We start from the raw sequence: 14,880 nt of genomic DNA on the forward strand, positions 1-14,880 counted from the left end.
GAACCAAAAGACACAATGAGGAAAAAGTACCCGAACCTCTTTACTGGTAAGATTTTGAGGACGAAAATCCTTAAAGGGAGAAGAGTTGTAATGGCCCAAATTTAAGGTTATCAAAATAGTGGTATCATAACCACAAATCCAATTTAAAGAGAAAAATATTATTATTTTTTAGATTTATCGAGTGATTAGATATAAGTATTAGAGTATTGATAAGAAATATTATTGATTGCATGCCTAAGTTGCCTATTAGGACTTAATTGCAAAAGTGGGTAAATATGAATTTTAGATGATAAAGGATTTAATTGAAGTTCATAATCAAAGTAAATGTCCTTAAATAGTAATTAGACGATAGAATTTCCATGGACAAAAATAGGCATGCATAGAAAAAAATAACTAAAGTTTTAATGAAAGGTATTTTAGTAAATGAATAATAAAAAGAATAAAAGGGAAAAAGATGACAAAAATATCATCTTCTCCATAGCTTGCTACCGAATTTGGAAAGACGCCATAGCTAGGGTTTTCACACTTTTTCAAGCTCATAGTAAGTGATTCTAAGCCCCGTTTTTAATGCTTTTTACGTTTTTGAGATCTCGGTAGCTTAATTTAGCTTATTCTAACAATAATTTAACCTAGGGTTTATATTTGGAAAAATATCCACAGGTGAAAAGTGTTTATTTTGATGTTTTATGATAGAATATGAAGTTATAAATTATGTTAAACAACTTTTGCTAGCCAATTTTAAGCGAAAACGAGTAAGTTGACATAATCGGTAAAAATCCCTAATGTACATAAGTAAGTGTTAGAGTGAGAATTTTATGTTGTCATAGAAGAGAAAAATGTTCAGCCTGTTATATAACATAAGAACATGAGATGAAGTTTAATTTTCGAATTTTGGGGCAAAAGCGTAATTCTGTAAAAGTTTAGGGGCAAAACTGTTATTTTTACAAAGTTAGAGTCGAGGGCTATTTTAATGAATGTGAGTATTAAATAAGTTAAATTTTCGATTATAGATCAAGAAGAATGAAATTCGAGGTTAGATCGAGGAAAGAATAAAGTTGAAGACTAAATTGATAAGTTTGGCCATATTTGCTACCGAGGTAAGTTTACGGTAAATAAATGCAATATTTCAATAATTATTATTAATGCTTCTATTTTCCAGAAATTATGTATTTATTTCATGAAATTATATAATGTTGACTTAAGTATGAGATGACAGAGAATCAGTGATAAAAGCCCCGTTGAAACATTAGGAGTGTATTGGATACAAATGTCATGACATTTGGGTAAAGAGATCCCATGTAAGACCATGCCTGGGACATGGCGTTGGCACCAAGATGAGAGGCCCCATGTAAGACGATGTTTGGGACATGGCGTTGGCACTAAGATGAGAGGTCTCTCGTAAGACCATGTCTAGGACATGGCATGGGCACCGATATGAGAACTCCCATGTAAGACCATATCTAGGATATGACATTGGCAGTACATGAAACATCCCATGTAAGACCATGTCTGGGACATGGCTTTGGCATGTTATTATCAGAAAGAGACCCAAGTATCCTTATTATTCCAATGTGGTTCAACGGGCTAGTAAACAACTTATATCCATGAAAGTTTAGTTAAAAGCATAAATGGCAAGTTCAAGTGAGTTATAAGAGTTAAGAGTATATTACGTTACCCATTGAGAATCAACATTTCAGCAAGAGAAAAGTAAGTCCTAATTATGAGTTGTCTAAGTAAACAAGTAAGTGGATGAGTAATAGATCAAGTAAACAGGAAATTAAAGATTATGTTACTTGGTTATTATTATTTGTGTTTAATATTTCTATTTATTTAGTTGTAAACTTACTAAGCATTATGCTTACGTTGTTTATTTTCTTTTTATATAGCATTATTAATCAAAGTCGAGGATCCTTAAGACGTCGTAGATTGTCCACACTATCAACCACAACGACTCGGTATTTTATGATGAACTGTGTTTGAATTATGGCATGTATAGGGACTTACTTATTTTGAATGTTGTATTATGATATTGCTAAAGAATGATGTGCAAATATCTAATGATAAATGGTTGTCAAAATGGCTAAGTATGAAGGTGTTTGTTGTTATACATGTCTATGTGATAAATTATGCATAGAAACCATGAAAGACTAATAATTTGCAAAGAAACAGATTTCAAACAGCAGCTGTGATGTGATTTTGAAAAATCACTTAGTATAGTATAAAATGAATTAGAGGTTTTATGATATATATAATGAAAGTTTGTTGAGTCTATTTTCATGGAAAAATAACTGTTTAGGAAAAGGAATTTTATATTTTGAGATATGTGAATTTTGGTGAGACAAGGTCAGAACTGTTTTTGGAGTCCCCTTTTCTGAGTTTAAAAAATCACTAAAAATTGTACAAAAATATTTATGAGTTATAATTTATATTTATAGATTCCTTTTTGAGTCTATTTTCTGTAGAAACAAGTAATAACAACATATGAAAATCCTACTATGAGAAAACTTATTTTTAGTGGCAAGAGGTCAGGAAAGTCAAGTGGTGAAATAGGGGAGACTTGAACTAATAAACTGTAATAATTGGCTAATCCAAAAATTCTACAAAATTTATGGTAAGAAGATATATGAGTGTAGTTGCAGGGAAAATTTATTGATTTAAATTTTGAGTTTCGTAGCTTGAGTTATAAATGATTTAGTGACTGCTGCGCGAGTGGATAGCTTTATCATAAATAATGAGATAAATTTTAAAAGCAAATTTTTATGCCCCGACTTAATAAGTTAAGTAAAGTGATGCCTCGAGCTCGACTCCAGCAACAGTCTCGGGTAAGGGGTGTTACACGAACACTCTTATTCCACAAATCAATGATCATCGCACCCTTGATTCCCAGGCAATGTGCCAATCAACCTCGACCACCACTAGTTAGGAATAGAAGTAATGCAGTTTGGAGAAAGTGATGAATACCTTGAAAGCCTCGCCGATCTCCCCCTATTCTGAAAAAGGAACAAATGGGATGATATATAGCTCTCCACAACAACAACCTCCCCAAATCCCAAAATATTCTCTCCTCCAATCTCTCCAAATATCCCTCCTCAATTCTCTCTATGACTAGTTCAAACTCCCCCTTAGCTGTGTTTCAGTCCAACTCCACCACCTACCCAGCTCAAGCAGCAAAATAAATACTTCATTGCACACCCTAGGTCTTGAACCTTAGACCTTACAGTTACACAACACACCACTTTGCCACTTGACCACAAGCTCTTTTTGTGATATAAAACAAACACTATTACTTATAAGGCCTATATGCCAGTGTCCAGATTCATTTAAGAGCAAAACAAAAAATTCTGTAAAAGCCAAGACTTGAACCCAGGCTTCTCAAACACTCCTATACACACCCAAATCACTTAGCCATTAAAGCAAACAAGCAATTTGTGTCACTTCCTTGCACAACTAAATATTTATGTGCAGTCTCCTAACTGTTCCCTTGTTCAAAACCTATTTCTTCTAGGCCCAAAATTAGGGGCGTTACATTGAGTATGACTAAAGTTCTCTTATCTCAATTATTATTATGTTAGCTAAATTATGACATAAATGTACTCTTAATAAAGTATGTAAATCATACCATAAATATTTTAGTTCCTTATGAAAGCTAGGAATGCATCAAAGTTTAAGTCTGTATAATTGACTTAGTAATTTCTTGAGACGAAACCCTAGGAAGCATGGAATGTTGAAAATTATTTAGGCAAACTTTTGTTTGGACTATTTGAGCCTTTCAAGCCAACCTTGATGAATATTTATCCCTTGATACCCAACTTTGATACTATATGGCTTAATTTTATTTGAACATTCGCAATATTTAGTCATCACTTCTCTCATACTTATCTTTAAATTATCCCAAACACTAGACTTAGTATATTCAAAATATTCTTTGAAAATAAGTTTGGGGGAGTTGAAAAGAAGTATCAAATGCTCAACACTGTTTTTTTACATAAAGTAAAATGCTCGTGTTAAAAAAAAGAGCATATGTACTTGAAAGAAATAGATGTACAAAAGAGCATGTAAAAGCAAAATGAGTTGGTGTGTTGAAAGTAATTATTCTGAAGGTCTGATGCAAGTTGAGTCTAGGGTTTTTAGCCTAAATTTATCTATCTTTGACCTACCGCTAACCTAGCAACGTTACAACCTATTTAAAAGACCTATTGATTCAAGTTTCTATGCTACCTACATTAGTGGAGATAAATTACTATGTTCAACATATGAAGGCATAAATTAAACTTAATGATTGCAACTTAATCTTAAATACGAGAATAAAATCAAATTGGTAGGGATTTAACATGTATTTATTGAAAAATTATTTAATATATTTTTTCTATCATAATAGTAATTGAGATTTATTTGAACGATATGTATACTTATGTGGCATAAATCTCAAAATTTTAGTTCTTGGGCATAAGTATACTATATTTATAATTATAGGAATAATGTTTTCTGAAGGAATTTTTCAAAGGTGTTTCCAATAAAATCTTTTCAATTCGTGCATTATCGGGACGAACAATGAATTAAGTTTGGGGGGTGTGGAAACACAAAAATATATAGACTTTTTCAGCACCTTTTGAGCCTTAATTCATGCAGTTTCGTAATACCTTTTGTCAAAATTCATACTTTAATTATAAAAATAATTAATTTGCACTTAAATTATTAACATATTAAATTTTAATTATTTTTATAATGAATTCTCACAAATTTGGTTATTTTCGATAGTTTTGTACAAAAGGTGAAAATTGGCTATGTAGACACCTCGATAGGCTTGAACCATCGAAGGAATTCTTGCATCGAGTGAACTAAGGGAAAGATTCAATATTTTTCCAACCAAGGTCGGTCCAAATGATGATCATTTTTATATACTTTATATTTAATTTTTATCCAATTTAAATTGGGTTAAAAATTAATATAAAGCCTGAAGGAGAAAGTAGTCCAATGTGCTAAGCATTGAAGACTGATCCAATAAGAAAATTTGTAGCTCAAAACTGACCCAATAATTTTATTTAGCCGATTAAATTACTTTCAAAACAACCCTCAAGTTTCTTTAAAATTCTATTTAAACCCTTCCACTTTTTGTGCCTTTGAAGACTTGCCCCAAACTAAATTTAGCAAAGTTTGAAACATTCAAACTTTGCTCCATGTGTGGCCAGCCAAGGGAAGTGTGTGGCTACTAATTATTTTCTACTTTTAGTAGCAACTCCCACCTATAAATACCCCCTTCAGCTATTCATTCAACACACCTCTCATTCACACTTCTTTCTCTCTTTTACTCACTTTCTCCCTTCCAAAACCTCCATTTGTTTTCCATTTTCTTTCTTGTCCCTTCCTTGCCGATTTCTCCTCTTGATAAAGAGCATTCTTCTATCTTGGAGTAACAACACTCGAATGTTCATAGAGGCCTCGAATTGATAGAATGAGTAGAGAAGAAGAGAAGCGCGCTAGTAACTTCAGAGATTTCTTGTCCCGTTGTTTCTAGTTCTCTACTCTTTTATTTTCTTGATTTTGTTATAATGAATACTTGTTTTTTCATTACTCTTGATTTAATTAAAATGACTTAAATTTAATTTGTGTGAGATTGATTGTGTTCTATTGCTTAATTTATTAAAATCATGTTTGTGTCGTTATAGGCCTGTTGATTTTTGTTCAATTAAATAAAATCATATTTATGTTATGCTTGCATTTAAATTGTAAGGTAACAATTGAATTAATTATTAGGTGGATTAAAATTGTAATTAATTAACACAATATTTAATTGGTGCATGTTTAATCTTCTCGGTAGCTAGAGGTTAAATTAGTGATGACATTAAACAATACATTAGCCTTACATAACTTGTAGGATTTTGTAATTAAATTGTTTTAGTATAGAGATATATTATTACCTCACTTAATCTTTTACTTGCTTATGAAAATTGAATGTATTGTTTGAATTGGCATAGAGATATGTACAAGAGACTATTTTAATTTCATAAGTATGTATGTGCATTAACACATTTGCTTATTAAAATTTGTTTAATTGGTGGAACTGACATAGATATACAGTCAAGAGATAAATGGATTTTGGTAGGTGAGTATGTTCATAAGTTAGCAAATTGCCTAGTTGTTGTGAATTAAATTCGTAACAAACACGAACATGTTTATGATAATGTTAAGTTAAAGAATGCAGTTGATCTAGCACATTTATGTCATATTGATTAAAACTTGTTTTGAAATCGTGCATTGGAAATTGTTATTTTTATTTTATTTTATTTAGTTTGATTCTTAATCTTAATTAAAACCTTTTTCGAATCATCAAATTTTCACCACCAACTTGTTAAATTATTTATTTCATAAATATTTCTTTGCATAGTCCCTGTGGGTATGATAACTCGACATTTACTTGTCACTTTATAACTTGTTGCGATTGTGTACACTTGCACATTTTCATCTTTCCAGTAACAGATAAGATTCTCGACGATATGGAGTGTACCCCTGCACAAAAGCTTAAGGGGACTGTGTCATTACTGCATGATGAGGCCCACCACTAGTGGCAAGCTATTGTGAGAGGAATCCAAGCTGATCGCTTAACGTGGGATTACTACCTGTAGGTATTCTAGGAGAAATATGTGGGAGTAAGATATGTTAAGGTCAGGAGGCTTGAGTTCATCAAACTGAGGCAAGGTAATATGTTCGTGGCTAACTACGAGGCAGAGTTCTTTAGGCTCAGTCGCTATGCTCCTGGAATGGTAGCTGATGAGCGAGATAAGTGTGCCCGATTTGAATTTGGGCTTAGATCTAATTTGATGATGCAAGTGGCTACACTATAAAAGAGGGTCTTTGAAGCTTTTCTAGAGAAGACCAAGATCTATGAGGAGGTTAGGTGCATTGAGCGTAAACAAAAGGAGCAAGTGAGAGCTCCAGGTAAGAGAGATTCTGGTCCTAGTAGATAGGCTCAGAGTTAAGTGAAGCATGCCAGAGATGATCGACCTTACCATAACTTTGTCGTAGTAGGGGATAGGATCCAGAATTGTGCCAACTATGCCAAGAGACATTCGGGTGAGTGTTGTAGAAGCATAGGTGCATGCCTAAAATGTTGGTCACTAGACCATAAGATTTGAGAATGTCCTCAGCTGAATGAGCGGATGCAAGCACAGGGTTAGAATTGTGTACGAAATCATAGAACTGGTCAATAGCCACAGCGAGCTCAAGGACAGGATATAGGAAGTAATGCGGGTCTGAGACAGTGAGCACCAAGTCACGGTGCTAATCAAGTTGATGCGAGGCAACCAGCACTTGTGTATGTGGCCAGACACCGACAGGATCGTGATGTTACCGATGTAATAGCAAGTACCTTTACTATTAATGACATTTCTTATTTTGCATTGATAGATAATGGTTTTACCAATTCGTATGTATCCTTTATAATGGTTGAGAAATTTGGTATTCGAGTAGGGGAAACAGTTAGTGATGTGACAGTACTTAGTCCCTTAGAACAACCTATACAAGTGAAAAAAATCTATAAGCGTAGGCCATTGCAACTGTAAAGAGAGGTGTTTCGTGCCGACCTTAAGGAACTACCCTTTGGAAAATTAGATCTCATATTGGGAATGGATTGGTTGAGTGAGCATCGAGTCATCTTAGACTGCGATACTAAACGAGTTACTTTGAAGACTACTTCTAGAATGAGATTATTGTGGTTGGTGAGCGTTGGAATTATCTTACTAATGTGATTTCCACCTCGGTTGCAGATAATTTAGTTCGTAAAGGGTGTGATGCTTATGTTTCATACATCATAGACACGAGTGTGGATCGTACAACATTGTAGAATATTTGTATGATGAAGGATTTTTCTAACATCTTTCCTGAGGAGCTGTCTGGTCTACCCCCTAAACGCAAGGTCGAGTTTGGAATTGAGTTGATGCCTGGAACAGCACAAATGTCCATTGCACCTTATTGCATGGCACCTAAAGAACTCAAGGACCTTAAAGCTCAAATACAAGAATTGATGGATCTTGGCTTCATAAGGCCAAGTGTGTGGCCATGGGGATCTATGAGGTTGTGCATCGATTACCGTCAGCTGAATAATTTGGTCATGAAGAATAAACATCAATTACCAAGGATCAATGAATTATTCGACCAATTTTGTGGTTCTACGGTCTTCTCTGAGATTGATCTGAGGTCAGGGTATTATCAGGACTCAGTATGGGCACTACGAGTTCTTAGTGATGCCCTTAGGTCTTATGAATGCTCCTATCTCATTCATGTACTTAATTAATAAGGTCTTTCAACCCTATCTTGATCGATTCGTTGTAGTCTTCATTGACAATATCTTAACCTACTCCATGTCTGAGTTGGAATATGAGGAGCACTTACGGTTGGTCCTTCAAACCTTACGTGAGAAAAAGTTGTATGGGAAGCTTAGTAAGTGCGAGTTTTGGCTCCAAGAGGTAATGTTTTTGGGACAAGTAGTATATACTAAGGGTATTGTGGATCCAAAGAAACTTGGGGCTATCTTAGATTGGAAGCAGCCTAAGAATATTAGTGAGTCTTAAAGTTTTCTTAGATTTGTTGGTTACTATAGGAGGTTTGTGGAAGAATTTTTGCTGATTGCGGTTCGGATGACTAAGTTGTTGAGAAACAGTACACTTTTTAAGTGGACAGATTAGTAGCAAGCTAGTTTTATGAAACTTAGGGCAGTTTTGACTCAAGCACTAGTGTTGATTCAACCTGAGTCTAAGAAAGGTTACATGGTCTATAGTGATGCATTACATTGTGATCTTGGATGCGTACAGATGCAAGATGAATAGGTTGTAGCATACGCTTCGAGGCAACTCAGGCCACGTGAGTGCAACAACCCGACGCATGATTTCGAATTGGTTATTATGGTATTTGCTCTTAAGATTTGGAGGCACTATATTTATGGGGGAAAATGTGTCATCTATACAGATCATCAGAGTCTTAAGTATCTTCACGCCCAAAAGGAGTTGAACTTAAGATAGAGGCATTGGATTGAACTTATGAAAGATTATGATTTTACCTTCGCGTATCATCAGGGTAAGGCTAATATTGTGGCAAATGTGTTGAGTAGGAATTCCATGTCAGAGTTGATAGCAATGTTCACTAGGTTGAGTTTTTCTGATAATGGTGGTTTTCTTGCGGAGTTACAAGTGTGACCAACTTTGATTAAGGAGATTAGGCTGAAGCAGATTTTGGATTTGTCATTAGAACCCGATGTGAAGCTTATTAAGGAGGGTAAGACTTCAGATTTTGCTTATAATTCTAATGGAATCTTTTGTTATCGTTAAAGATTCTGTATGCCTTCTGATTTTGAGTTGAGGCAATCTTTACTTTGGGAAGTGCATAGTAGTACCTATGCTATGCATCTTTGAGGTAGTAAGATGTATAAAGATCTTCGTGAGAAGTATTGGTGGTCGGGATTGAAACGTGAAGTGACAGACTTTGTGACTAGATGCTTGACGTGCCAACAAGTCAAGGCTGAACACCAATTTCCTTCAGGCTTGCTCCAGCCTATTCAAGTTCCTTAGTGGAAGTGGGAACATATCACCATGGATTTTGTCAGTGGATTACCATTGACGTTGTCCAAGAAAGATTCTATTTGGGTGATTGTGGATCGATTCACGAAATCTACCCATTTCTTACCTGTGCGCACTGATTATTCATTGTACAAGTTGGCGAGATTGTACATCGCTAAGATTGTGAGACTTCATGGGTACCAGTGTCTATCATATTAGATAGAGATCCTCGATTTACATCACGATTTTGGAAAAGTCTGCATGAAGCACTCGACAAAAGATTGAATTTCAGTACTGCTTATCATCCACAGTGTGATGGGCAATCTGAGAGGGTTATTCAAATTCTTGAGGATATTGTGAGGTTGTGTAATTAAATTCTGAGGTAATTGGGAAGAGCATTTACTACTTGCAGAAGTTGTATATAACAATAGTTTTCAGTCAAGCATTTAGATTACTCTGTATGAGGCACTATATGAGCGCAAGTGTAGGACACATTTGTGTTGGAAAGATTTGGAAGAAAAGAAAGTGTTGAAACTGGATTTAGTTCAAGAGATTATTTGGGATCGATTGAAAGCTGCATTAGATCGATAGAAGTCCTTCTCTGAATTGAAGAGAAATGGCATTGAGTCTAATATGGGTAATAAAGTCTTCCTTAAGGTTTCACCTTAGAAGTTGAGTCCAAGATTCATTGGACCTTACCGCATCATTAAGGGGATTGGACTAGTGGCTTATCAGTTGGAGTTACCTCCAGAGTTGGATCGTATTCAAAATGTGTTTTATGTGTCCATGTTATGACGTTATCGATCCGACCCTTCTCATGTGATTCCAGTAGATGATATTGAAGTCCGTTTTGATTTGATATTTGAGGAGTAATCAGTACAGATCATTGATCATGATGTTAAAGTTTTAAGAAGGAAGCAAGTTCCACTTGTAAAAGTGTTGGGGAGAAATCATGATTCGAGTGAGGCAACATGGAAACCTGAAAATGCGATGCGGCAACAATATCCTCACCTATTTTCCATTACATAATTTCGAGGATGAAATTTCTTTTAAGGAGGGTAGATTTTTCATATCCCATTTTCTTAATTAATTTAATTTAGTAAAGAAGGTGAATCTGCTAGCTCTAATGTTTTAAAATTATTAGTGCATTATTGAAAACAACGAAGTGTTGTGGCTTAGTGGTAAGAAGCTCTTTAGTTATCTTTGAGGTCTCTAGTTTGAACCCCTTTGTGCACTTTTTTAATTTAATACTTGCACATTTTTAACATGTGCTAGCTAGCCTTGTTGTCCACCTATGTTACCATATAGGGAGGATTCCTTTCCTCCACTAGTAAGTCAAACTTGCCTTTTTAAAATGAAACACATCCCACTTATCTCTCACTGTTTCACTCCTTTGCCAAAAGCTCTTCCCTTGCCATAAGCTTGTGGTCTATTGAACCTAGTCATGGTTAACCAAGCTACACCACCCCTTGTGTCGTCTATCACCACTATTTGCACCGTAGTCTCCATTTTTTTTCATTTTCTTCCTCTCTTTTTTCTCTCTTTTTGGCCACCACAACCACCACTCTTTTTCTTTCCACCACCATGAGCTTATTTGAACCACCACCTCACCATTATCCACAACCAACATTCGCTCACTTTTCCTTTCAGTTTCCCCTTCCCTCTTCCACCGTACACTGTCGTGTCCACTACTGCAACCACTGCAGGTCACCTTCTCCTTTACCAATTTTTTTCTTCTCCCTTTTTCCCTTCTCTTTCAATTAAAAGAGACTGAACCCTCCTCCCTACTAATATTTCGCACCACCGCCGCTAGTGACCAATTTTTTCCTTTTTATTTTCTCTTTCTTTTGTAGATTACCCTAGTGACTAAAACACCTATTTTATTTTATTATTTTAGATTATTCAACCATTGATTTTACTCCATTTTCATTTCTTCGATCATCTTGTAACAAAACAAGTGTAAGAGAAGTTTGGGATTGGAATCCTTCGTCTTAAGATTTTGTGACACGAGCGAATGGTTTAGGGCCTAAATAATGAGTATTTTATTTTTATTATTTCAAAAATCATTAGTACGAATCCGAGCATTCGAATTGAGGGTAAGTGTTGCTGAGATTTTCACATTAGATCACATATTAAAAGCCAAGTTATTCGAATAGATTATGAATAAAATGGGTTAATCATGCGTTTAGATTTGTGATCAAGGCTAGACCCAAACAAAACTTCTACAAGGGAGCAAACGGTTTAGATCTACATTAAGGTGTGGGATTTAACTCTCATTTTATGTGAAGTGTAATATTACTATTTAATTAAAATTCTATTTAATAAATTAATTTTGAGTACTTTAAGTACTTGTGCGGATTTGAAAAACTCAATTGAAGAGGAAACCAAGTAAGTGACTTAAACTATTAAGTGTTGTGAAAATCCATGTTTTGCGATATGTGATGTATGTAATGTTAATCTCAACTCAATGATATGTGATTTATGGCTAGATTGATATGTGATGATCTAAACATGTGATATATATGTATGTGTATATTAAGATCCATGTTTTAAAATAAGTATGTAAATTAAAGCATGCTAAAGTGAAAACTATGTGATATGTGAAAATGTGAGAATGATACATGCATATGTGTCAAAACTGAGAAATATGAGTTATGAGCATGGATATGTGAAAAATGTGAAAAGTGAAACATATGTGTTTAAATGGTCATATCACATGCATGGGGTGGGACTGTGAAAGGAGGAAGCTATGTGGCGGTTTAACTGCAATTATGTGGTTGTTTATCCACGATGTGCTATGTGACCATTTATTGGTATCTATGTGGTGACTTGCCCACAAATTGGTGTGCTATTGGATGGACGAGTTTTGGGGAACACAATATTGGTATGTAGCGGAGATTGGTAGGAAATCCTATATTCGTGCGTTGTTCATAAGCATGCTACGTTTGATTAAATAAATGATGCAGTATGTGAATTTTGTGAAAAATTCCTTGTGGTATTTTGATGTGTTATGTTTTAAAATAAGCGTTTGTTTTAATCTCACATCGAGTCTTTTAATGCCCACCCATGGTATTTGTGTGTCTCAAGTAATCCTCGTACTTAAAGCTCAGATTTGGAACTTTGGAGGGGCTCTCAATATAATATGTTTTCATGATTATAAATCTTGGATATGGTTTGGTGTTTTTGGACTTTTGTAAACTTCTTTTGGACTTTTACTATGGACTCTAAATTGGGGTGTTTAAATGGTTTTGGGACTTTAATTTTTATATTATGAACTGTAGTATGGGACATTATTTTGATATACTAAGGTATTATGCATGAATTGCTTTTACGAGATTTCTAAATGATCAATTTAATGTTTTAGTGATTACTAGCCGCTGTAAATATGAGTTTTAAGAAAAAAACCTAACTTACATTTAAATTATTTTTTAAATATAAAGGAACACATGACTCTATAACCCTAAGATTTTCGGGGACGAAAATTCCTAAGGGGGAGAGTTGTAACAACCCGATTTTGACCCTAATCGGAACGGTGGTTTCAGAACAGTGGTTTCGGTGGCAATTTGTTCTGCAGGAATGCACTGCACTCCTTTGTCATGGCAACAGTTTCATACTCACTTAGTCATTTTTTCTTGGATAGTATATCCTTAATAAACTTCACATAATTTGGCATTTGTTCTAAAGCCTCCACCAATGGAATATTGATGTGTAACTGCTTCACAACATCCAAAAACTTCTTGAATTGCACCTCATGTTTCTGCTTGTTTTGCTACAATCTTTGTGGATATGGAGGTGATGGAGCTTTCGGTTGAACTAGACAACTTTTCTGAGTAGGTAAATTTGCATCCAAAGAAGATGTTAAAATATCTGAATTCATTAAGTTAGGGTTTACCTTGTCAGACTTTGCAAATTCTAATTCCTTTGGTGTAGGAACTTCAACAGCTGGTTGATTCTTCTCAATGGGCTTATCTTCGACATCAATCAATCGGGGTTCTAAAATTTTACAACTTAGCAATGCGACTGCCTTGATATGTTCTGTACCCAAATTTCTTGGATTCTCAGTATCGCTCAGCAGGGTTCCTTGCGGTCTATTACGTAGCTCCGTAGCTAACTGACCCTTTTGGTTTTCTAAATTTTTCAGTTTTGTTGCTTGGATTTGGATCAAAGTGTCATTCTTTTCCATGTACGCTTTCATGAAGTTCTCCAAATTGTTTGATGCCTCAGCTTGAGGTGGTTTTGAAGCTTACTGATGAAACCCTTGAGATTGACTGGGTCTTTGCTGCAATAAGTTGTTGTTAGATTCATTTCCTTGGTTGCTCCAAGAAAAGTTAGGATGATTACACCATGAAGGATTGTAGAAGTTGGACTGGGGTCCTTGTCCACTCCTATTTTGATATTGGTTCCCCACATAGTACACTGACTTGGGATTTGATGGATAATTCTCAAAAGAATGACCTTCCCCACAGTACACATAGGAAACTACTTCAAACGGACTTGGTGGCTGAGCTACAGAATTATTAGTACTATTAGCGGTTAACTATTTTATCATAGAGGAAATAGACGATACATGAGCTGATAACGAAGTGAGGGCGTCAACTTCATGAACTCTGACTACACGTCTTCCTGAAGCTGTTTGATTTGTTCGCCATTGATAGTTATTACTCGCGATCCTTTCAATGATCTCATAAGCCTTATTATAAGACTTAGACAAAATTGCACCATTCGTTGAAGCATTTACCATCAATCTTGTATGTGCATTGAGACCATTATAGAATGTCTCCAACTAGATACAATGAGGAATCCCATGATGAGGACACTTACGAAGTAACTCCTTAAATCGCTCCTAAGCCCCATATAAAGACTCGCCATTCAATTGTTGGAAAGTTATGATCTTGTTCCTTAACTTAGCATTTTTTCTAGGTGGGAAATACTTAACCAAAATCTCTCTGCTAATTCTTTCCATGTAGATATGGAACTTGGTGGCAATGAATTGAGCCATGCTTGTGCTCGATCTAGTAATGAGTACAGAAGCAACTTCAACCTCAGTGTGTCTTCAGTCACACTGGCTATCTTGAATGAATCACTCACCTCCATAAACAATCGAAGGTGGCGATGTGGAGCCTCCGTGGGCATACCACTAAATTGGCACAGCATATTGTCTGATGCATATTGTCTGGTTTCCATTCAAACTAGGTTGCCTCAATATCTGGCTTTCTAATTCCTAGGTTTAACTCACTGAAAAGTGGCACAGCATATTGTCTGATGCATATTGTCTGGTTTCAATTCAAACTAGGTTGCCTCATTATCTGGCTTTCTAATTCCTGGGTTTAAC

At 35.2% G+C, this 14,880-nt stretch overlaps 1 non-coding gene across 1 annotated transcript; it reads left to right on the forward strand.

The window, feature by feature from the left end:
• The first annotated feature begins 14,347 nt into the window (after positions 1-14,347).
• On the forward strand, positions 14,348-14,454 carry LOC128040087 (small nucleolar RNA R71). The gene has a single exon (XR_008194747.1). It is a non-coding gene; the product is annotated as a small nucleolar RNA R71 (small nucleolar RNA).
• Positions 14,455-14,880: the final 426 nt, after the last annotated feature.

The sequence above is a fragment of the Gossypium raimondii genome, chromosome 3 (genome assembly GCF_025698545.1).
Source record: "Gossypium raimondii isolate GPD5lz chromosome 3, ASM2569854v1, whole genome shotgun sequence".
Classification (NCBI taxonomy): Eukaryota; Viridiplantae; Streptophyta; class Magnoliopsida; order Malvales; family Malvaceae; genus Gossypium; species Gossypium raimondii.